This window comes from Rhincodon typus, chromosome 5, assembly GCF_021869965.1.
Source record: "Rhincodon typus isolate 14 chromosome 5, sRhiTyp1.1, whole genome shotgun sequence".
Classification (NCBI taxonomy): domain Eukaryota; kingdom Metazoa; phylum Chordata; class Chondrichthyes; order Orectolobiformes; family Rhincodontidae; genus Rhincodon; species Rhincodon typus.
Window position 1 is genome coordinate 105,971,647 of NC_063336.1, and position 25,000 is coordinate 105,996,646.

At 40.9% G+C, this 25,000-nt stretch overlaps 1 protein-coding gene across 3 annotated transcripts in view; it reads left to right on the forward strand.

The window, feature by feature from the left end:
- lpin1a (lipin 1a) overlaps nucleotides 1-25,000 on the forward strand; it is a 137,125-nt gene that overhangs the window by 71,167 nt on the left and 40,958 nt on the right. The gene's annotated exons all lie outside the window — the stretch shown is intronic.

A 25,000-nucleotide genomic window follows, 5' to 3' on the forward strand; every position in this document is an offset into this window, starting at 1 on the left:
ATAATTGGGCAACCAGAACTGGACACATTATTCCAGAAGAGGCCTCACCAATATCCTCAACATAACATTCAACCTCCTATACTCAAAGGACTGAGCAATGAAAGCAAGCATGACAAACACCTTCTTAGCCATCCTGTCTTTATGTAATGCAAACTCAACAGTGTGATGACGAAAGTTCAGTGGCATTTTGTTCCTGTTAGAGTGAAGGGTAAGGCTGGTATGATTAAGGAACAACGGATGAATAAAGATATTGAGGTTCTGGTCAAAAATAAAAGAGAATTTTTTCTAGATAAAAACCAAAAGAACTGCGGATGCTGTAAATCAGGAACAAAAACAAAGTTGCTGGAAAACCTCAGCAGGTCTGGCAGCATCTGTGAAGGAGAAAACAGAGTTAACGTTTTGGGTCCGGTGACCCTTCCTCAGAACTGATGGTGGCTGGGAAAACGTCAGTTTATATGCAGAAAATAGGGAGGTGGGTGGGGTAGGGAGTAAATAGAGCCCAAAGAGAGAGAAAGGCAGTTGGACAGACAAAGGAGTTGCTAACGATCAGGCTGGGAGGGTGAGTAGTTGTTAATGGGGACTGTTAGGGACTAACAACAGGGAGTGTGTACTGGCAGGCTATGTAGTAATAAGGCCTGGTGTGTAGGGTAGGGGGCTGGGACATGGGAGAGTTTAGGCCCTAAAATTATTGAACTCAATACTGAGTCCGGAGGGCTGTAGGGTCCCCAAGCGGAAAATGAGGTGTTGTTCCTCCAGCTTGCGTTGGGCTTCGCTGGAACACTGCAGCAAGCCAGAGACAGAGATGTTGGCCAGGGAGCAGGGTGGTGCATTGAAGTGGCAGGCAACAGGTAGCTCAGGGTCTTTTTTGCGAGCAGAACGTTGATGTTCTGCATAGCGGTCGCCAAGTCTATGCTTCGTTTCCCCAATGTAGAGGAGACCACATTGTGAGCAGCGAATGCAGTAGACTAGATTCTGGGAAGTGCAGGTGAAGTGTGGAGGGTGATGGGGTGGGGAGTGTCACATCACCCTTCTGTTTCAACTCTCTTTTAGGCAGTCACGACAAATATGTTTATGTTCCTTTTTTGATATGTAGACATTATGCTTCAATTTAAAATAAAAGAACTGTGGATGCTTGAGAAACTTAGCAGGTCTGCAAGTATCGATGGAGAGACCATCAATGAAGAGAAAGCAGAGTTAATGTTTTGGGTTCAGTAACTATTCTTCAGAACTGATTGCAGCTAGGGAAAGGTTGATATATATGTTGAAGATGGAGTGGGGAGAGGAGTAAACAATAGGTGGAGATGGAGCCCAGAGAAAGAGAGCACATTTAGGCAGACAAAGGGATGGGCAAAGGTTAGCCTAGAAGTATAAACAGCTGCTAATGGTTGTGGTAACAGCCCACGTGAAGACAAAGCCTGGTGCATGGGTTTGAGGGATGGACATGGGAGAAAATACTCAGGCCCTAAAATTATTGAAAGAAACCCAAAGAACTGTGGATGTTGGGAATCAGAAACCAAAACAGAAATTGCTGGAAAGACTCAGCAGGTCAGGCACCATCAGTGAAGAGAAAGCAGAGTTCATGCTTAGGGTCAAGTGATCCTTTGTCAGAACTGATGGTAGCTAGGGAAAGATTGGTATTTATGCTGAAGATGAAGATGCTTTATTTAAACTTAATTATTCAGATCAAAAAGACAGAAGAGCCATTCTAAGATTTCCTTGAGTGACAGAGAGTGGTGCTTTAGTTTCTGAAAGTAATAATAGAGCGCAAATACAATCACATGCAGAAATACACAGGTTATAAATCCATGAAATTTTATTGTGCAGAAGGAGACCATTCAACCCATTGAGTCTGTACTGGCTCCTGAAAGAACCAAACGGCTAGTTCCATTCTCCAGCCCTATCATCATAGTCCTCTAACTTCATCCCTTTCAAATATACATTCAACTGTCTTTTGAAACCTCCTATGGAATCTGCCTCCACCACTCTCCCAGGCAGTGCATTCCAAATCCTAACAACTCTCTGAGCAAAGAAGTTTCTTCTCATCTCATTCCTAGCTCTCTTGCTTACAACCTGGAACTTATGACCCTTAATTACTAACTTACCTGCCCGTGGAAACAAAATATCCTTCTTTATCCTGACAAAATTGTTCATAATTTTGAGCATTTCACTAAGGTCACCTCTTCATCTTCTTTGGGTATATATGGATTTTGATGTAAGGTGTATGATTTATCTATATTTTAATGTAATTTATTTTAAAGTTTGGATTTGAATTAGTGGCATTTGAGTTTTGGGCCTTGTGTGAAGGGGTTTAATGATTATCTTGTAAGTATTTCTGTAGCCAAGGTGATTTCTTTGTCAAAAATAATAGTCTGAGAGAGATAGTTCTCAGTGGCTAAATGGGTATTTGTTGACATTGGGAGCTCTTTCACGAATGAGCCCAGTGAATAGTTGTGCATTAGCCTTTCAGTTTAGAAGGTTAGAGATTGATTTTCTTTCTTTGATGTAGGGGAAACACCCATACCTTGAAAAAAGCTTTGCAGAAATCTTGGCTGAAGTTGGACGTCAAAGCAGTTGGTCCTGAGAAAGGGAGGCAGTGCTAAGATTGGCAAGAGATAGATTACTCCAGTGTAGGGAGTTTTAAGTGATTTAAAGTGGTGGTGAGATTTAATGCCTACAGAGTGACCCTGAAAATTCCTCTGAGGGGAGGAAATGCAATTAAGGTAATTGAGAGACGCTCCAAGACATTTCTGTGGAGGCAGAAAAAACATCTCTCCTCCTCCAAGCTCCACATTGAGGTACGTTTAAAAGAAGACTGAAGTCATAACATCTACTTATTCCTTGGCAACCTCCAATTTTTCCTCCCAATGACCAGGTCCCTCCTACACCATGCAAGGAATTATTAAAATTAGTGCATGATAATCTCCATAAACTTTCTGATCAATGTGGGAATGGTCTCTCTACTAGGCACTAGGCTCCTTTTTAGGTCTAATGGGCTGTTTAGGCTGACAGAAGATATGGACAGAAACTTGCCCACAAAACGATCTTGCTTTGTGGCTGGCGAATTCCTCCAAGATGCCTCCACTCCACTGGTATAGCTTCAAACGAGCATCCTGTTTCCACAACTGAGTGTAACTCCACCAGGTATATTGAGGCTACCATGGTGGGAAACCTCCCGTTTGTGTTAACAGATTTAACGTCACCCAAGTTTTTCAAGTGTTACAGTTAAGCCACTTCAGAAATCTAAGCTGGGTTAGAACTTGACAGATTTTCATATATTAAATCCAAATTGGTGTAAGATTGTTCCTAGTTGAAAATGGTAGTATGGCTGGCGGAAGGATTACAGTAAGAAAGATTTGCATTAAAAAATTATCACTGTTAATAGACCTAAAAATAAGAATATTAATACATTGAAAACCAAAGTAGAAATGATGGGTATAAACATAATCTTGGGTAATGGGTGTAAAGCAAACATGTTGAATCAGCTACCCATTATACACCCACCCTTTATATTTATATGATATTACATCACTCAACTTACACTGACACCTAAAGTTAAATTTATCTACGTGTGTATCTGGGCACATTCCTTCTCTGTGCTTTCACAGAGATTATTTTTAACCAGTGGATATCATTTATCTTGGATTGACACCAATAACCAATATATTTGCTACCATGTTTCAATAACATTATTTACTGTTGAACTTAGTTATTAATAGATGTTTTGTACTCTTGTTAGAAATTGAAATTGACATGGTCCAGTTCTCAAGTATGTTATGCTTTTTACCCTAAGGCCTTTGAATGCTATATCGTACTCAGAATGGTTTAAAATCAAGATTCAAGTAAGTGGTTTTCAGAACATAAAAATGTTGCAGCAGGAGTAGGCCTTTCAGCTCTTCAAACTTGCTACTCTGTTCTAGATCATTGCTGATCATTTACTTCAATGCCATATTCCCATACTATCTCCACATCACTAGATGCCATAAGAAACTAGAAATCTATCAGTCTTTGTCTGAAACTTAATTAATGGCCGAGACTTTACACTCATATGTGAAAGAAAGTTTCAAAGATTTACCGCTTTTTGGGTGAAGATATTTTTTTCTCATTCTCAGTCCTAAATGCTTTACCTTTTACTCTGATATTTGTTCCCCAGCTTAAGACCATGCAGCAAGGGACAATGTCACATTCTCACTAGGCTTTTGGATCTCAATTATTACATTGTATCTTCCCCTGTTAAGAGAGACAGAATGTATTTATTTAGCTTTTCTGCTAGTTCTTAACTTTCTGTTTTCAATTCTGCCTGCAATGAACTCATGTTTGTCCTTGCTAATCTCTTTTTTACATGTCCTTGCTGCATCTATGCTATCAATCCCTTTATGACATCTATAAATTTTGATGAGATTCTTCCAAATTCAGGCAATACAGAATCAGTCTCCTCAACGTCTCTTCAAAGGACAGTTGTGACCATATCAGGAGTCAATCTGGTGAATCCCCACTCCTCTATGGCAAGGTAAGGGGACCAGAACTGCTCACAAGGTTCCATATGTGGTCTCACCAGTGCGCAATATAATTTAAGCAAAGTTCTTTGCTCCTGTACACAAATCCTCTTGTGGTAAAGGCTAATGTACCATATGCCTACCCAATTGTTTACTGCACCAGCATGTTAGTTTCAGTTACTTATGAACAAGGACACAGTGTGCTTTTGAAATCAGTATCTTCAAATCTCACACTAATTGAGAAATACACCATACCCCATTTTTCCCACCAAAATGGATAACCATGCAATTAACCACAATTTATTCTACTGTCATCCTCTTGCCCACTCATTCTACTCATTTACTGGATGTCAGCATCACTGGCTGGCCAAGGTTAATTGCCCATTCCTGGTTGCCCTTGAGAAAGTGGTGGTGAGCTGCCTTCTTGAACTACTGTGGTCCATTTGGCATAGATACACACACAATGTCATTAGGGAGGGAGTTCCAGCATTTTTACCTAGTGACATTGAAGAAACAGTGATATGTATCCAAGCCTGAATGTGGAGTAGCTTAGAAGGGAACTTGCATGTGGTGGTTCCCATGTACCTTCTGCCCTTTTCCTTTAAAATTGAAATGGTTCTAGGTTTTGAAGGATGTGTCCAAAGGACCTTTATGAATTTCTGCAGTGAACCTTGTCAATAGTACACACTGCTACTACTGAATGTTGGCAGTGAAGGGAATTAATGTTTGCGGAAGTGGCAACTGTCAAGTGGGCTGCTTTGACTTGGATGGTGTCAAACTTCTTGAGTGTTATTGGAGCTGCAGTCATCCAGGCAAGTGGGGAGTATTCCATCACACTCCTGACTTGGCCCTTGTGAATCATGGAGAGACATTAGGGAGTCAGGAAGGGAGTTACTCCATGTAAAATTCCTAGCCTCTGGCCTGCTTTTATAGCTGCAGTATTTATTTAACTAGTTTATGGTCAATGGTAGCTCCCAGGATGTTGATAGTGGGGTTTCAGTGATGATAATACCATTGAATGTCAAGGGGCGGTGGTTAGACCGTCTCTTGTTGGAGATGATCATTGTCTGGCTCCAATGCTGTGTAATAAATTTCCTAGCACTTGTCAGCCCAAGCCTGGATATTGTCTGGATCTTGTTGCATTTGAACATGGACATTGAACATATCTTAAGTCATGAACGGTGCTGAACATTGTGCAATTATCGGCAAATATCCCTACTTCTGATGGAGGGAGATTGAAGAAGCAACTGAAGGTGGTTGGGCCTAGGATATTATCCTGAGGAACTCCTGCAGCTGAGATAAGAAGTAGAGTGGCTCTGGTGGAGCCCAAACTGGGCATCGCTGAGCTGGTTATTGTTAAGCAGATGCTGCTTGATAGCACTGTTGATGACACCTTCCATCACTTTACTGATGATTGAGAGTAGACTAATGGGGTGGTAATTGGCCAGATTGGATTTGTCCTGCTTTTTGTGTCCAGGACATGCCTGGGCAATTTTCCATATTATCAGGTAAATGCTAGTGTCGTAACTGTACTTAGAATCATAGAATCCCTACAGTGTGGAAACAGGCCCTTCGGCCCAACAAGTCCACACTGACTCTCACAGCATCCCACCCAGTCCCATCCCCCTATAACCCACCTAATCTACACACCCCTGAATACTACGGGCACTTAAGCATGGCCAATCCACCTAGCTTGCACATCTTTGGACTGTGGGAGGAAACCGGAGCACCCGGAGGAAATCCACACAGACATGGGGAGAATGTGCAAACTCCACACAGACAGTCGCCTGAGGCTGGAATCGAACCCAGGTCCCTGGGTCTATGAAGCAGCAGTGCTAACCACTGAGCCACTGTGCCTCCAAGCTTGGCTAGGGATGTTTTCAGGAATGATTTCAGGACCCATAGATTTAGCATGTATCCTCTGTCTTTAGCCATTCCTTGATATCAGCTGGTGGGAATTGAATTGGCTGAAGAGTGGCATCTGTGATGCTGGGGACTTCTGGACAAGACTGAATGGATCATTCACTTGGCACTTCTGGTTGGAGATTGTTGTAAATGCTACAGCCTTATTGTTTGCATGAATGCATCGGATCCCCTTGTTATTTAAAATTCGGATGTTTGTGAAGCCCTTATTTAATTGTCCACCACAATTTATGATTAGATGTGGCAGGACCGGGCAGCTAAAAAGTGACCTGTTGGTTATGGGATTGCTTATCTCTGGCAATCACTTGCTGCTAATGTTGTTTGCTATGCCAGTAGTTCTGTTTTGTAGCTTCACCAGGTTGACACCTCATTTTTAGTTATGCCTGGTACTGCCTTCTACATGCCATCCTGCGCTTTTCATTGAACCAGGTTTGATCCCTTGGCTTCTTGGTAATGTTGGAGTGCGAGATATGCCAGGCTGTGAAGTTGCATATCACGTTGGAGTATGAATCTGCTGATGGCCCAAAGTGCCTCATAGATGCTTGGCATACTCTACTCATCAGAGTCTACCAACATGTAAATGACCCATTCATTCCAACAGACTGCTTTTTGCCTGTTAACCAATCATCAATCTATATTGGTGTATAACATCAAACCCAGGTACTTTAGTTTTTAACCATCTGCGTTGGATTTTATCAGAAGCTTCTGACAATCCAGGATTCCATATCGACGGTTTTTCTCCTTATCAACTGTTAGTAACAAAACCAAAGAAATCTATCAGATTTGCCAAATATGAATTCGCGTTGCCACTGTCCAATCAGATAATTAATTTCTAAATATTCAAATTCACATCCTTTGTAATATTATCCCATATTTTCCCTCCTTCTGACATCAGTCTTACTGGTCTGTAGTTCCCTGTTTTCTCTCTCCCTTATTTCTCAAACAGTTAAATTACATTTGCAAGCTTCCAATTTGCAGCCACTGTTGCAGGTTTAATAAAATTTGAAAGATGATCATCAATGCGTCCAATAATTCTGTGGCCGTTTCTTTCAGCACTCTAGGAAGAAGGTCATTAGGTCGCAGAGATTTGTCAACTTTAATTTCTCCGAGATTACTTTTTTAACCAATGCTACTTTCTTTCAGTTTCACATTCTCACTAGGTTTTTGGATCTCAATTATTACATTGTATCTTCCCCTGTTAAGAGAGACAGAATGTATTTATTTAGCTTCTCTGCTAGTTCTTAACTTTCTGTTTTTAATTCTGCCTGCAATGAACTCATGTTTGTCCTTGCTAATCTCTTTTTTACATATCTATAGCTATTATGTTCTCATATTCTATAATGTTAAGGGCTATGATGAGTGGGTGGATAAGTGGAGCAGAGTCCACAAAAAGATCAACAATGATCTTATTGAATGGTGGACCAGGTTTGATGGGCCAGATGGCCTACTCCTGCTCCTATTTCTAATATTCTTATGTGCTTATATTTTGGTGTTGGTCACCCGAAAACTGTAAATAACAACAGTGGGAAAGGCGGTCATTTCGGGAAGAGGAATCAACTATCGCACCTTGTTTCTCATATAATGACTTTGTAGTTACCAGAATTCACTGTTCACATTTTTTAACAGTTACTGCTTAAAATGTCAGTGTCCTTCTGTCACCTCATTGTTGAAAAACAGACTGTTCTTACCAGAAGAAATTTGCATTTTAATGATTTAGAGTTAATGAGCCATTTATTGAAACTCTTGTCTATAATGATTTGGGATAATAGGTTTGTTATCACATGAGAGAAATTGAGTAGGAATGTAATGGTAATGGCAAAACTGTTTCTGTGAACAAAGCACAGTGCTCTCGAGCAGAAATCTGCTTGTGAGATGGTCATAACCAATTAAGTTAGCAGTTCTACTGGTGAGTGCCCGGATAGGAGAAGAGTTGGAGATTGTGTCTCCTGTATGTACAGACAACCAAAGAATAAATTGCCATGTATTTGAACTAAGTTTGGAAATCTGAAGTAGCCACAGGCTCATGCCAGAATCATATTTCAGCTCCTGTCCCTGATAAAAAGTCTCTTGCAAATTCTATCAGAGATAGTAGGAACTGCAGATGCTGGAAAATCTGAGATAACAAGGTGTAGAGCTAGATGAACACAGCAGGCCAAGCAGCATCATAGGAGCAGGAAGGCTGACGTTTCAGGCCTAGATTTCTGAAGAATGGTCTAGGCCCGAAACGTCAGCCTTCCTGCTCCTATGATGCTGCTTGGCCTGCTGTGTTCATCTAGCTCTACACCTTGTTATCTTGTAAATTCTGACCTGGCTGTAGCTGCCCACAAGCTTCCTCCCAACCTGTGGTCCTCTACTTCTTTCCATGAGGCTCCACCCAGATCCCAGCGTTCCTCAGCTCCTCCTGGCCCACGATGAGCTCTGTCTTCTCTGCTCACTCTGCTCTTCCCAGATTATAGTTGATCTTTCTCTGCACTTTCTGTAGCTGTAACATTATGTTCTGCAATCTGTTCTTTTACCCTGATGTACTTATGTTAGGTATGACTTGTTTGGATGGCATGCAAAACAATACTTTTCACTGCATCTTGGTACATGTGACAATAATAAATCAAATCAAAAGCTATTTCCCCAACTCTTAACACTCCTACTTTCTTCTTCCTTTTTCACTCTATCTTTAACCTGCATCTTATCATCCAGTTCCAACTCGGAAGCATGGAGAATCTATGACCTGGCTTGTGCTGGGCTGCAGTTGCAAATTCCCATGATGTGGGACGTAGATGCAAGTTCAACAGGATAACTCGTATTTCTGTCCTGGAGAGACAGGACCATATTTTAGTGAAAGGATAAACAAAACTATTAGTGATTTGTTGAAGGATCAAGGGAGGCACTGAGAAAAGAGAGAGAGTGGTGAGAATGTGTGACATTTGGAATGAAAGCTATACAGAAAGAGTAAGATAGACAAGGATAGAGATATGTACAGAGAAAAGGGATCTGTGACAGACATAAAGAATGATTTAGAAATTAGAATTTAGAAAAGGGAAGATGGAGAAAAATAAAGAGAAACTAAGAACAGGAGATGTGGCCAAACATGGAATTAGAGATATATGAGAGCAAGAGGCAGATAAAGAGAAAATGGATTGAAAATGATCCGAACGTCCAAGAGAAGGAGACAGAGGAATTAGTGGGGGAGGTGATGGAAGCATTTATAACTTTTAATGTCAGATGCAAATGATAACAGTGAGCCAGATTGCCTGTTTCACACATACTCTATGGAAAAGAAGGTGGACAAATGGCAAATGGACGGAATGTTGATTCTCATTCATCTATTGACAAAAGTGAATGCATTGTGGAAATGACAAGTATACATGTAGAAAAAGAAAGGCACCTTGTTTGTGTGTGAGAATCATTATTTCACTAATAACTGCACTGCTGCGAAATCAGTTTGAATAAACAAGTAGTTTGAATATCAGAAATATGCTGGCAGATAAATGAGCATTGCTAAAGCTTTCATAAAATGATAGAATCCCAAGTATTAGAATGTTTATTTAGCTACTGAATTTACACACAAGGTTAGAAATTGATTTTTTTTTTGTGAGTATACTTCTAGCATGTCGAGCAATTTCAAAATGCTTTCACTAAAGTAAAACACAGATTCCATGCATCACTTCCAACTGCTGTAGACTCAAATTCTCTGTGGTCAAGTACAAAGAAGCTACTTTTATTTGTATCCTCTAGTACTCAGCACTTCCTCTTTCCTCCTTTGGGGCAATTTAATTTCCTTGCGGCCTGTTTCTACAATGTGGTGCCAATAGATTTTAACTTGGCCCCTTTCTTCCTTGCCATCTGGAATTCATACCAACGATTGATTGAGTATTCATTTGTTCGACATTCAACAGATGTTACCAAACTATATTTTAGCCCGTTTCTTCTTATTACTGTACAGATGTAGGTAGTGTGCGCTTCCTTCCACCTACTGAATTCTCCTTCACATCATCTCATTTGATGCCCAAAATGTATATTTTGCTTATTTTGTGTAACGACTTTTTAGAAATTGTGATATTCAGTGTACTTTGCGCTAATGGAAAATGCAGAAACTAATCCTAACTTAAACTTTGACTTGATCAAACGCATTTCTGTCTTCCCCATATTGACCTACTTTCTAAATGATGATTACATCAGACAAATGGAGTCATTTTCAGCTGGTTATCTAATAATTTTACTGCCCAGTAAATTACTACTTCTACTCTTTCATGGTTGTTAATGGTTTGAAAAGGAATTCAGGAAACAATCAACGTGAGGAACAAAGTTATTTTGAATTGGAAGAAATTTAGGTACCTCAGACTTAAAGTGAAAGGTTTAGAAATGTAATAATGATGGATCCCTTGATGCCCCATTCCCAGTCACAATTACTCTCTCTCACTCTGCATTGCTCCTCCTGCTACAGCACTCACCTCCAATTATTTAAGTCTAAGGGAAGCTAACTTAAGCACATATGGTGCACAACAGCTAATCGTTTACTCCCAGAAATACATAAAACATTATTGGATCTCACTCTTGTCTGGCAAATCTGCTCACTATTCCACAATTACCAGCTTCTTTTCTCTACTGCAGTCAATCTTCTAAAATCCTCCTGTTTGCTGCACTGTCATTTCCATGCAAGAACCTCTAGGACTTTTTTGTCGCTAAGATTGAGGTCTTCAGCTGCTTCTATCCCTTGCACCAACCCACCAGACCAAATGTTCTCTGAGGCTCTGCCCACCTTAACTCTGAACTCTGATCACTCTCCAATTTCTCTTTTATCTCTCTTGGTGCACTCTCCAAGTCCATCATGTCCATGCAATCCACCTCCTGCTCCCTCAGCCCTATTTCACAGAAACATAGAAGATAGGAGCAGGAGGCAGCCACTCGGCCCTTTGAGCCTGCTCTGCCATTCTTCACGATCATGGCTGATTGTCCAACTCAATAGCCTAACCCTGCTTTCTCCCCATAACCTTTGATCCCATTCGACCCAAGTGCTATATCTAGTTGCCTCTTGAATACATTCAATGTTGTGGCATCAACTCCTTCCTGTGGTAATGAATTCTGCAGGCTCACCACTCTTTGGGTGAAGAAATGTCTCCTCATCTCTATCCTAAATAGTCTATCCCGAATCCTCAGACTGTGGCCCCTGGTTCTGGATATACCCACCATCGGGAACATCCCCCCTGCATCTATACTGTCCAGTCCTATTAGAGTCTCAATGGGATTCCCCCCTCATTTCTCTGAACTCTAGCGAAAACAATCCCAACTTGGTCAATCTCTCCTCATACATCAGACCCGCCATCCCTGGAGACACTAAACCACTGAGCACATGTCCCCTCCTGATCCCCTTGTTAGCCTATATTGTTAAAGTTTCTCTCCCTCTAGCTGATATTCCTCTCTCCTTCAAATCTTCATCGCTATTTTCCTCAAACAAAAACTTGACTCCAATACCTTGTAAAATCTGTCCCCATCTCCAACTACCCTTTCTTTCCCAAAGTCCTTGAACATGATTTTGCCTCCCAAGTACATGTCCCTCTTTCCAAGAGTTCCATTTCTGAAGCTTTGCAGCTGGGTATCTGCACCCACGACAATGCTGAAACAGCCCTTTTCAAAGTTACAAATGGCATTCTATGTAACTGAGACAAAGTTAAACTGTTCATCCTCAGTCTTTGTGAGTGATCTGCTGCATTTGTATGGTTGATCGCAGCATTGTCCTCCAGCGTTTCTCTACTGTCATCCAATAATTTGAGACAGACCTCCTTATCTATCTAATTGCAGCCAGGGAATCACTTACAATAGATTTTCCTTTTGCTCCTGCATTGTTACTTCTGGTACTCCCAAAGGATCTGTCCTTAGTCCCATTCTATTTCTCATTTACATCTCCTTGATGAAATCATCCAAGTGCAAAGTGCTAGTTTTCACATGTGATGATACCGAGCTCTACCTCTCCATCGGCTCTATTGATTCTTCCATTGTTGTGAAATCATCAGGCTGCTTATCCAGCATCCAATACTAGGTAAGCCAAAATTTCTTCTATTTAAATATTATGAAGTTAGGAGCTCTTGATTTTTGTTCTAGATCCAATCCAAACCCTTCTGCTTAACTCTATTCCTCTTCCTACAAGCTGTTTGAGATTGAACTGGACTGTTTTCAACCCAGTGTCATACTTGATCCTATGATTTTACCAGAGTGGTTAGTGTGTGGAGTGAACTTCCAGAGGAAGTGGTGGATGCAGGTATAGTTACAACATTTGAAAGACATTTGGATAAGTTCATGAATAAGAAAGGTTTAGAGGGATATGGACCAATGCAGGCAGGTGGGAGTAGTTTAGTTTGGGATTATGGGTGGTATGGATTGTTTGGACCAAAGGGTCTGTTTCCATGCAGTATGACTCCTTGATTCTATGGCTGTATGATTCTATGATTTGCTAACCATATACTTGCGTTATCACCAAATTTGTGACTACCTGACTACATCCCTGTCACAACTCATCTGCTACCGAAAGCTTTGTTTGTGGCATTGTTACCTCTAGACTTGATGATTCCAACAATCCTGGCTGCTTTCCCACATTCCAACCTCTGTAACTGAGAGGTTATCCAAAATGCTGCTGTCTGTGTGTTCCAACCCACAGTAAAACCCTTTGTCTATCATCCTTCTGATTGCTGGTCTATATTGGCTCTTAGTCAAATGATGTTTTGAAAATTGAACATTTTCATCCTTGTTTTCAAGTTACTCCATAGCCTCGACTTTCCTAACCTATATGATCTCCTCCAGTTTCACAATTTATAGAGACATCTAATTTTGACCTATTGAGCATCCCAAGATTTCAATTGCTCCATCACGGATGGCTATAACTAAGATATAAGTTCTATAATTCCTTCTCTGCATATCTCTGCTTCTCTACCTCTTTTTCCACCATTAAGACACTCCTTAAAGACCACCTCTTTGGATAACCATTGTGTCATCTGACTCAATATCTCCTTAAGTGGGATTGGTTGGCTCAATTGGCTGGATGGCTGATTTGCAGTGCAGAGTGATGCCAGCAGCATGGATTCAATTTCTATGCCAGCTGAGGGTACTGTGACAGTACCACTTTCTCAGTCATTCCCCTTGCCTGAGGTGTGGTGATCCTCAAGTTAAACCACCACTGGCCATTTCCCTCTAATGAGAAAGTGGTCCACTAGGACCACGGTGACTTTATCTCCTTGAGTTGCTCTTTGTCAAATTTTATTTGATAATATTCCTGTGAAGCATCATCATATGTTGTACTTTATAACAGCACGATTTAAAGAGGTTAGTGTTGTCATTGTTGAGTATAGATTAAGGTGATGAGTAAGATTTTCATCAGAACAAGACAGAGATTGTTATAATCAGAATGTTATAGGGCAGCATCAATTACTCAGACTCATGGTAACATACAAAACACAAAAGAATGTCATTGATACCTTTGGTCCATTATACCCATGCTGGCTCTTTGAAAGAGCTGTTGTGCTTAGACCAACATCTCCACTGCATTTTAGTATGTTCCTCATTCTCAAGTACCTGCCTAACACCTTTTTTCAAATTATTTATGGAATAATCTATCAAAATCTTTTCAGAAATAACATTCCAAATGAAAGATAGCTGTCCTCTAGATCTTTTGTCAATGTTTTTAAATCTATGATCTTTGGCAATTAACTCAGGGAACAGTTTTGATCTAGCTACTTCACAAAATGTCTCATCATCTTGAAAGCCTCTTAATCCCCTCTATTTCAAGGAGAACAATCTCATCTTTCCCAATTTCTCCTCAAAATCCCTAAATCCTGGTAACATCATGGCAAACCACCTCAGACTCCTTTCTAAGTCATTTACATCTTTCCTTCGGTCTGGAGTTCAGAATTATTCACAATACTTCAGCTAATGGTAACTTATAAACTTCTACCATTATCTTATAAATTCAAGTTTTTATCAACTTATCAACTTGTTGTGATGCCTATAAGCCTATATATATGCATACATCAAAATCCCTGTTCATCTACATATTTGTAAAAACTTTGTGTCATTTCGAGTATACTGTCTTTCCATTATCGTCTTTTCCAAGTGCACTATCCACTGCCACCCTTTTCCTTCTGTCACTGAGCCAATTTCATATCCATAATCCCCACTCTCCCTTAATTATTAGCATGGGATTGTATTTTCTAAATATTTTAGAATATTTTTCTAAATATGCCTTCTGTGTTTCATTTTGTCAACTGCCTTCCAAACGTAAATATATACATCTGTTACATTTAGTTGACCAATCTTTTTCTCTCATTTCATCAAATAATTAATTTAAATTAGTCAGATACAATCTATTTTTAACAAATCCATGTTGGTTATCCTTCATTTGCCTATGTCTTTCCAATTTAATGTTTATTTTGTTCCTCCACAATGAGGGCTTCCAATAACTCTTGCACCACCAAAATTTGACTGGCCACCTTATAGTTTCAGATAACAGAGTGTAGAGCTGGATGAACACAGCAGACCAAGCAGCATCAGAGGAGCAGGAAAGCTGACGTTTCGGGCCTAGACCCTTCTTCAGAAATGGCCCTAAACGTCAGCTTTCCTGCTCCTCTGATGCTGCTTGGCCTGTTGTGTTCATCTAGCTCTACACCCTGTTATTTCAGATTCTCCAGCATCTGCAGTTCCTACTATGTCTGAAACACTTTATAGTTTTCTTCTTTATCCATTGCCTATTTTTGAATGGTGCTATAATATCAACCATAGTGATTCAGTCAGCAGCATTCTTGCCTCTGAACGACAAGATAAAACCCACCCAAGGTTTGGACACATAAAAATCAAGATTGACACTCCTGTGCAGTACTGAGGGAGCACCACACTGTGGGAAGTGCTGGCTTTTGGATGAGTCATTAGATTGAAGCTCGACCTGCCTGTTCAGTTGCACGCATAAGTTTGCATGGCAATATTTTGAAGAAGAGCAGGGGAATTAGATACTAGCCTGGATACTGAGGATGATCACAAAAAAAAAATTATCTGGTCTGCTTTGTTCTTCTTTGTTCTATGTGGTCATTATTAAATTGTTAATCACATTCATGATATTAAAAAATGTTGGCAAAAATATGGATTTTAGTCTGGTATGCTGACAAAACTGAAGGAGCAGAAAAATGGTAACCTTCAGTTCTTCAGCATTAAACCTGCATTGTTCAAGGGTTGAAAGATTATGACAAATGCGTTTGCTATTTTTACCTTTGCTTCAATGTATAATCATTCTATTTGGACCAGGTGAATTCCCAACTTTCAGTAATATTAATCCTTTGAGTGAAACTTTTCTATTTATTGTGAACGTGCCCACAACCCCTTTTTAAAAATGATTTCATGGGATGTGGACATTGCTGGCTAGGACAGCAAATGTTGTCCATCTCTCATTGCCCTTTCTGTTTTATATATATGCGTGCACACACTCTACCTGATGAAGACTCCCAACCCGAAACATCGACTTTCCTGCTCCTCTAATGCTGACTGACCTGCTGTGTTCCTCCAGCTCCAGGCTGTGTTGAAAAGATGCAATATATTGAATAAAATAAACTACCAAAAATGATCAATTTTAAATCCTCAATATGCGGAAAAATGTTCTAGTCTTAAATTTGATCACTATCAAATTCACCCTTTGTTGCATATTCTGTGTTTACAGAAACATTTCACAAACCTAGCTTTTTTTAAAAAATATAGTCAATTAAGCTTCTTGACTTTGAACAGGCATTTTTCTTTCCTTAACTAGTTTCTTGTAACAAAAACAGAAACTGCCAGAAAGGCTCAGCAGGTCTGGCAGCATCTGTGGAGAGAAATCAGTGTTAACATTTCGGGTCTTGTGACCCTTCCTCAATTACTTGTAATCTCTTTAAGTCATCTAAATCTACGATGTCTATTGTTAACTATTATAATTATGGCATTCACTTTGGGATATTAGTTTAAAACACAAAATAGTTCAAATAAATTGATTTTGTCATTGTTACCCAGTTTAAAAATCTTATTAACATGCAGTAACTTTCTTGACAGCTGTGCTGTAATTCATATCAAACTTATAATTGACTAAAAGATTTTCCAATAAATGCTTAGTTTCAAATTGGCATAAAAGAAATCATGAAACTTTGATGGAGACAGCATCTATCTTCTTATAAATGATAAATATTATATTGAGGTTTCATTATTTTCAGGCTTTCTGGTTTATTAGCCATCTGTAAATCATTATTCTGTTAATTCTTGTCCCTGAATAGTTTTCTTGACTGTAATTTTAGTAATAATAACTAGAGATGTACATGGAAAAATAAATGTTTCCAATGCATGCTGGTGATGATGGACCTTGCTTACTGACAGTGCACATTCAGAAAATTATGCTCAAAATGATAATGATGATAATATCCTATTCCACCAAGACTGCAACCCATCCTGTATTTAAGCTTGCTTTCTCTGATCCTCACAGTCATAAGCCTCCTCCTCAATTCAGCTGCAAACAGCTGTTCATAAAACACCCTCTTAAACTGGGTTCAATGTGATGCAATCGTATAAGTTTGGCTAAAATCATTCCTTATGGAACAGTAAAATGTCAGGTAATTTCATGTAAAAAGCCAAACACAAAACCCAAAGGTCAAGTTGAGATTAGATTCTGATTCTGTTGGCTAGCTTTCTTCACCTATATTACTGTGCAACCCTCCTCAATACTAGTAATTCCACCCCACTTCATTTGGAAGCTCTTCACTTTGACGTACAGCTCCTGGCATTGATAATATGAACAAAAGAAATTTACTAAAAAGTACCAGTGAGCGACATTGCAGACTAGAAAAGTTCAACCAGTTAAAGTAGTGCATCTAACAGTGCATTCATACTGCAAGTTTAGTATTGGTCTGCAGTGGCTTTGGGCTTTACAACAACACAACATGTATGGGCTGGGGGAATGCAGTTTAGTGCATGATTGATGGATCCATCTAATTGTAGGAATGGCTGCATGTCAGTACCCTGGTGGTGGTAAAGCGTCTCGGGATCAATGGGGGAGCTGTTGGTGTAATGTCACTGGATGATTACTCTAGAACCCCAAGCTGACGTTTTGCGCATATGGGTTTGAATTCCAGCATGACATTCAAATTCAATTTAAAAAAAGAACTGGAGTTAAAAGCTAGCCAAATTGCAACCATGTTATCGTAAAAACCCATCTGAAACATTAATGTCTGTTAGGGAAGGAAATCCTCCATCCTTACCAGGTCTGGCCTACATGTGACTCCAAACCAACAGCAATGTGGTTCACACTTAACTACCCTCTGAAATGACCTTGCAAAGCACTTAGCTCAAGGCCGGTTAGGGTGGACAATAAATGTTGGCCTTATCAGCAACCTTCTGCGAATGAGTAAAAATAATTAAGTTGGATGCTGGAAAGGATCCCTGAGGGAAATTTTCCTGCTAGCAGCAGGATGTCAATTATGCTCATTAATGAGCCAATTGGCATTAGTTTTCTAAAAGTTAACTGGAATGCAGTGATAGCTGAAACTGATTAAGAGTGGCTCAGCTTTCCCCCACATCCGGATGGCCAGCAGGCCTTTAGACGCATCCCTTAGTGGAACCCTGTGTTCAGTTGGTGCATCTGGCATCAGGAAGGTGGTACATAGGCATTTGAAAGCCACCCTGCTGCCCTCGATTCTGAAATTCCCATTCCCTCTTACTCAATCCCCTACGTGCAGGGATCACACAATGATTTGAAGCAGTTATCACACATGGTGGCACTCCTGACAATGGAAAGCTGCTGGCCTCTTAATCTTTGGGTAGGATTTCTATCCCCACCAACCGAAATCCCTTAGAAGGCTTGGCGTTGGCTATTTACGTGTTTGTCTAGTATGTAATTTGGTTGAGCTCCCCCTCGGCAGTGACACATGTTTCTTGCTGGTAGGTTGGATTAGCTTTTGTTCCATTAAATCCCATCCTTGGAATTTATATCAGGTGTGCAGGCCAAGGTATCTCTGAAGCAGTGAAAAGTGCAAACTTTTTCCCAAGGTGTCCACTCCATTGCTCTCTATTATCAGTTCAGTTGTGGCAGTTGTGATGTAGATGCGCCCTGACTCCATATTCAGCCAGCAACACTCCTGTTAGAAAAGACTGTTCTCCTTGGGCCTTACCCACTGAGCAAACTCATTGGTTCAGTGAGTCAGAAATATGTTGCTTTTTCCAAGTTCCTGGATCACTTAGATTTCTGTTTTAAATGGCTAAGTGGCAGCTTAGTGAATGGAAGCACCTGGCTATAAGCTTGACAGTCAGAGATCCATAAGGAGGGGGGAATAAATATGAAAGAAATGCCTGTATTTGTTTTTGCCTGCTTTTTGGATTTGCACATTTGCAAGGACTTGGGGGTCAGGCACCATGCGATATCAACATGAAATTTACAACATGTGCCAATAGTTTATGCAAAAAACATTGTGCTGTTGAGTGAATGGTCATGTGTGAAATGGGTGAAGGGGGACTACAGTCAGACAGGGAGTGCCACCGTAGTCAGCTAAGAGGCTTGACCAATTACCTTACAGGGGATTGTCCATGATCAGTCAAGCACTTGTTCTGACCAGCGACCAGGGCTCTGTGTCCATACAGTCCAGAGATTGAGCCACAGTCAGTTCTGCAGATCAAGTGCATGCAGTCCAGAGGCTACAGTATGATTAGTCAGAATGCTCTGGGAGTGTTGCAGTATATCCCAATTTGTACCCTTCATAACAGGAGCTGGTAAAGGGGTTATTCATGGATCTTGACCAAATGGGGCATTGACCATAACCTTCTGAGGGTGAAGATGAGGACAACAATTGGCTGGTGATCCAAGAACAATACCAGAGAGTACCTGCAAGAAACCCACTCCCAGGATAAATGAGCTGAACTTGAACTTCATTTAAGTGTTTAATATTGACATATGGCAAGCAATCCCTACTTAGTGCAGGAAATGAGGACCTTTTTCATTTTTGCAGTTCTTGATCTTTTGGGTTGTTGAATAAATGTCTCGTTATCCATGTGATTGTAAGTTTGCCTTTAGAGAAGGAAATTGCAGTCCTTAGCCGGTCTGGCCTAAATGTAACTCCAGACCCACAGCAATGTGGTTGACTCTCAAATGCCCTTTGAAATGGCCTTTTAGAGCCAATCAATTCAAGGGCAACCAAGAATGGGCAACAAATGCCTGCCTTGCCAGTGATGCCCACATTCCACTCAAAAATTGTTAAAATAATGCTGGTTCACATTCACTGCTCTGGTATCATACACAGGGGGCACAAGGGACTCCCACTTCAGTGGTGTCCTGAGAAGAAGCTTCTGGGTGGCCTGTTTGTCACCTATCCTACTTGTTGGTGCCGACTGATTCCACCCTGCCTCCCTGAGAGGAAGGGACACTGGGAGTGAGGTCAAGTTCCCTCATCTCCTCTCTCATCTTTCCGTTACTGGAGAGCAGCCACACATATGTATCTAGCCGACACTGAGTGGTCTGTCACCCAACCTATCCAAGGAGACAGATAGACACACATCTGCTGGGGCCATGGTGGTACTGCAATCATTGGTGGATTCTTTCACCCTTCAGTCAGCCTCTGAAAAACCTGTTCGATGTTCCTCTGTATTTTGACAAAGTCATTACGGACCATCTTCTGCTTGGAGTTGAGCAGGTGCCTTGTCTCCAGCAGTCCTCAGGGTGTCAGAGACTTGGCATATTTCTTCCTCAACCAGCTGCAGAGCTGTGCCAATGTTGTGCTCACTAGATGGTGTTCCCAAGTCTAATCTAGATACCCACCGAGGTGAGCACCTCCAAGTTGGACACCGTCTCTCTTCATCTTCCTGTCCACCAATACTTTCCGGTCTCTGTCCATGACAGGGGTGGGGGAAGGGGGCAAGCTTCCCTTTTCTTCTGGGCCAAGTGTTCAGTAATAATTGTTGAACACACAGTTGCGGACTGGCAGTGTCAAAATGGGGTTGAGCCCATCAAAGACCACCCAACACCCCACTCCCCACCACCACCTCCCCCCCTCCCCCCAATAACTCTGCATATCCCATGGCCAATCCACCAAATTTGCACATCTTTTGAACTGTGGGAGGAAACCAGAATACCCAGAGGGAACGTACACAGACACAGGGAGAATGTGTAAACTCCACACAGACGGTCACCCGAGGGGTGGAATTGAATCTGGGCCCCTGGTGCTGTGAAGCAGCAGTGCTAACCACTAAGTCAGCATGCCACAATTACATGCAATCAACCAAATGCCATTCTTCAATAAAATGTGCATTTTTTCCATTGAGAGCAGAACACAAACACCAGATATTAACTGAGGACAGAACATTGTTTTCAGCAGAGACACTAACCCAATTAAAATAAATACATTTTCATTGAAAATATTGAGTAAATTACTTCTTTCTTGTGTGTTTACATCCCATAGTTATGCTGTTTTCAAATCTGGAAGTATTATTCTTTTACCTAGCTATAGTTATTAAGTCTCAATGATTTTTTTGGGCACAACTTAATTTGCTTGGCCAACATTTCCACCTTGCAACCTGCAGCCTCGAAGTCATTCAACTTTAAAATGGCTTAAAGAGTTGCTGAAAGTTCAACACAAATCCATTCATGCCTTCATGATACCTTTTTTCTTTCCCATTCAATTCGAAGTACTGCAGGTGGTCCTATTTTGACAGGAAGCTGTCACGTTGAATAAATAGTTCTGGAGCACCGGGAGAATTTCATGCAAGGTCACAGTGAATAATGAATGCTGCTGCATAGGAGCTACGACTCTCCTGCCCACAACCTCATTCCACCTTACTCCCTCCCCCGCCTCCAAAACCAACTCCCAGCCCCCCAACAACTTCTTCCACATATTGCATCACTTAACAATCCCTTGGTTTCATTTGTTTGACTCCTAACAAATGGGGAGCTCAGCCCTCCCCCACTGTTGCAGCGCTTCACTTCCTCTGCAGCCTTTTGTGGCCGTGCAATGAATTTTATGCCTGGCTGCCCTAAGGATGCTGGATGTCATCCAGTTGCTTTCCACAGAGGAGCTGCTCATTCTCCCTGAGGTCTACAATATCCTGTGGTTTGGTTAACTCTCAGGATGTTCTGCAAAAATAAAAACATTTCGGATGGCCGTGTGGCATACCGGCGTTTCTTTTCAAAAAGAGGGAAAAGAAAGTACACCTGCTTTTTATTTTACAGCTGTCCATTTTTCTCTGTAATAAATGGCTCATTCACCACAGAGAAGGAATGATGCTTTATTGAACAAGGGCAATGATTTTAACGTACGTTCAAATGACGAACTTCATCATGTTGTTAAAATTAGCACTGAGGTGCCTCGTAAAGAGTTGCATGCTACACGGTGTGCTGGACAGGAAATGCAATATCAAAAATAGTTCAACATTATAACAAAAATTCACAAAAGAAGGAATGTTATTTACTTGGGATCCCTGGACATGACGCTATCTCTTCAGTGCTGTATTTTTTCTATCCAATCGAAATAGTACGGTCAGAAGCTAAGAAACATATCTTGAAATATTCTACACCTGACATTTAGTTCCAAATTCTCTTACCCCTTGTTTTGGTCAGATGCTCACAGATAATATATCCTCTGTGGAAATGTCAAGCAGTAATACCACACCAAAGGAATGGCAGCTATGATGCAATCACACCTTGTTAAATAAAAAGAAGTCCAACTAGAGCTTGGGCCATCTGAAAATCTGTAGAAATCTGGCAGGACATCACAAGCCAATTTAAGACTTTTATCCTATTTCAAAAGCCCAAGAAACAAGACTGCTTCCAGAATGCATATGACATGTTTTGCATTGAAAAATTGAAACAACAGTGACATTTACTTCAGAGATTTGTCCAAGGACTTAGGACTGCACAGTGAGAAAATAAGATAAAAAAGTAAATCAACATGACTTGATTTTTGGTGGACAATCTCTTCGACCTGATTACTTTCCTCTCTTATTTTATACACTGGTTTTAGAAAAAATGAAAATATGTGCAGCATTATGATGAAAGAACTGCCTCCTTATGGCCTCATGGCATTTGCTGACTAACAAGCGTTTTATAATAAAAATTTGAGCCCCCAAGAGTGCTGTTTATATTGTTCTTTATATTGCTGCACTGATCAGAGCAGATCAGACAACGTCTTGCAACATATTCCGGTCCGGTGATAAAGATCTGGAGCTGGAATTCTAGATCCAGGATCTGGATTAGCATCACATAGAAGCTGAAAATAGCCCAGCTCTCTGGCTTACTGGTATTGTGTTACTGATCCTGGTCAATATGTTTGTATACCTTCAAAGGTATATGTTCATAATATTATCACTGCATCATGGCATGTGAACTGAGGGTGTAAACTTCTCAGAATCCATCTTGGATCTCTTAAAGAATAGAATATCAAAGCATGTCACTCTATTGGAATCATGTTCCTCTCTGCTGTAATATAGTATGTTAAGACAGGTCCATACACTTGTGGCTATGAATGTTATGTTTAAATATAATAGTTAGCTGCAATAACTGTCTATTGGATTCTTCAATACCACAGCATTCAGTCCCATAGATTGATGCTGGTTTGCAATACAAAGTGACACCAACAGCATGGGACCAATTCCTACATTGGCCAGCGTTACCTTGAAAGAGACTCTTTCTCAACCTCTTGCTTTGCCTGAGGTGTGGTGACCCTCAGGTTAAACCATCACCAGTGATTTCTTTGTAATGAGAGAGCAGCCATGTGATCTGGTAAGACTATGGCAATTTTACCTTCTCCAAACAGTTTCTTATGTTATGGGAGAGACCATAAGCATTGCCTCATTAGGTGAAATACCTTGCTGAATCCAAAACCAACATCAACTGGTTCCTTGGGACCTTCCCATTTCCATACCATGTTTTCAGAGGAGAGATCAGGGACCTGCAAGTCCAGTTACCTTTATGTTTCGGATAATGATCATGGCCATTGACATCCCAAATGAGGACATGTAAAAGAAATCAAGGAAAATTGCATTTCTGTTGCAGTACAGGAGCAGTCCCAGGCTATGAATGTAAAAGGGACATCCTTAGTCATCGCAGTGGTGACCTGGCTGCTGAATCTATTTTTTAAATAAGTTGGAGAGAACATGTTTCTACTTTGAGACACAAGAGGCACACGAGAGCACAATCTCTTTTGCGGACTTGCCAATCATAGCCTGCTAATCCTCTCGAGCTGGAAGACTTAGGAGGGAGGGGTGTGGTTCTTGCTATTCAGGCATAAAAATTGCCTTGCATTGTCGTCATGGCTGGAGCCCAACCTCCTTCCTCCAACTGCAAAGGAAGACTAGCCTCTGAGAGTTGTCAATCAATCGAATGGTGGGCAGCTCCCTGGTCCCATTAGTCTCATCAGGAGCAGTGGCTACTGTATGGATCACAACCAGTCCTCATGACAACATGCTATGATGGAGCTCGGGTTTTCAATTAAATCTGGATTTTCCCATCGTCAGGCCGCCAGACCAGGGTGGGATGAGGAGTGGGAACAAATTGGAGACAATGGGGGTGGAGCCAATGAAAGAGGCTCCCTCTAACTTTGAATGATCAGCAATCTGCTCAATGTTGAAACCTGTCAGGACGTACATTTGGCATGGATCTTTCCCACTGTGGTTAAAATCCAAACAAGAGCTGGAGGGGGTGCATAAGTAGCCATTAACTGGCCACATAAAGGCTTCAACTGGCACACAGGTAGATGGGCCTCCCAGTGCCTTACCCACACTGGTAAAGGTGGGCTAAGTAGGTAGGTGCTGGGAATTGTTCCCCTGACATTATGCTGAACTTTATGGTCACCCACTCTACCTGCCATTCCATCTCAGGTTGTACTATAACCCAGTGAGCATATATCCAGTCCAAAAAATCATTGGGGGCTAGGACCATGTAGCACAGATGATGACATCCAGCTTGGCTAAAAAAATCAGTGGTCATTGATTAAAGAAACAAGTCAAAGTGCCTGTATATACCAAGGATTCTGTATTTGGAGAAGATTGAAAGATGAAGGTCAGCAGCAAAGAGTTTGAAGTGGATTTTGTTAGAAGCATCTATCAATAAAAGAGTGCAGAAATGCCTTTGGATGACTGAAATGTACTGGCAGAGTACTTAGAACTATGTAATATGATCAAGCAGAGTTAGCATGGCTACATGAAGGGGAAATCATGCCTGACACATATACCAGAATACTTTGAGGAGGTAACAAGCAGGATAAATAAAGAGGAAGTATTGGAGGTCATATTTTGGATTTTCAGAATGCATTTGATAAGTTACCACACATTAGACCACTTAATAAAATAAAAGCTCATGGTTTTGGAAGAAGTATACTGACGTGGAGAGAGGTTCAGGTAATAATAGAAAATGGAAAGTTGGGAAAAGGCGGAGGGAGGGGGGCATTGTCAGAACCGGTAACTCATGGAATGCCACAGGAATTGGTGCTGGAGCCACAATTATTTACAATTTATTTTAATGACTTGGATGAGGAAAGTGAATGTACTGGATTAAGTTTGTGGATGATGCAAAACTCGTTGGGCAGGTGAGTGATGCAGATAACATGAGAAGTACA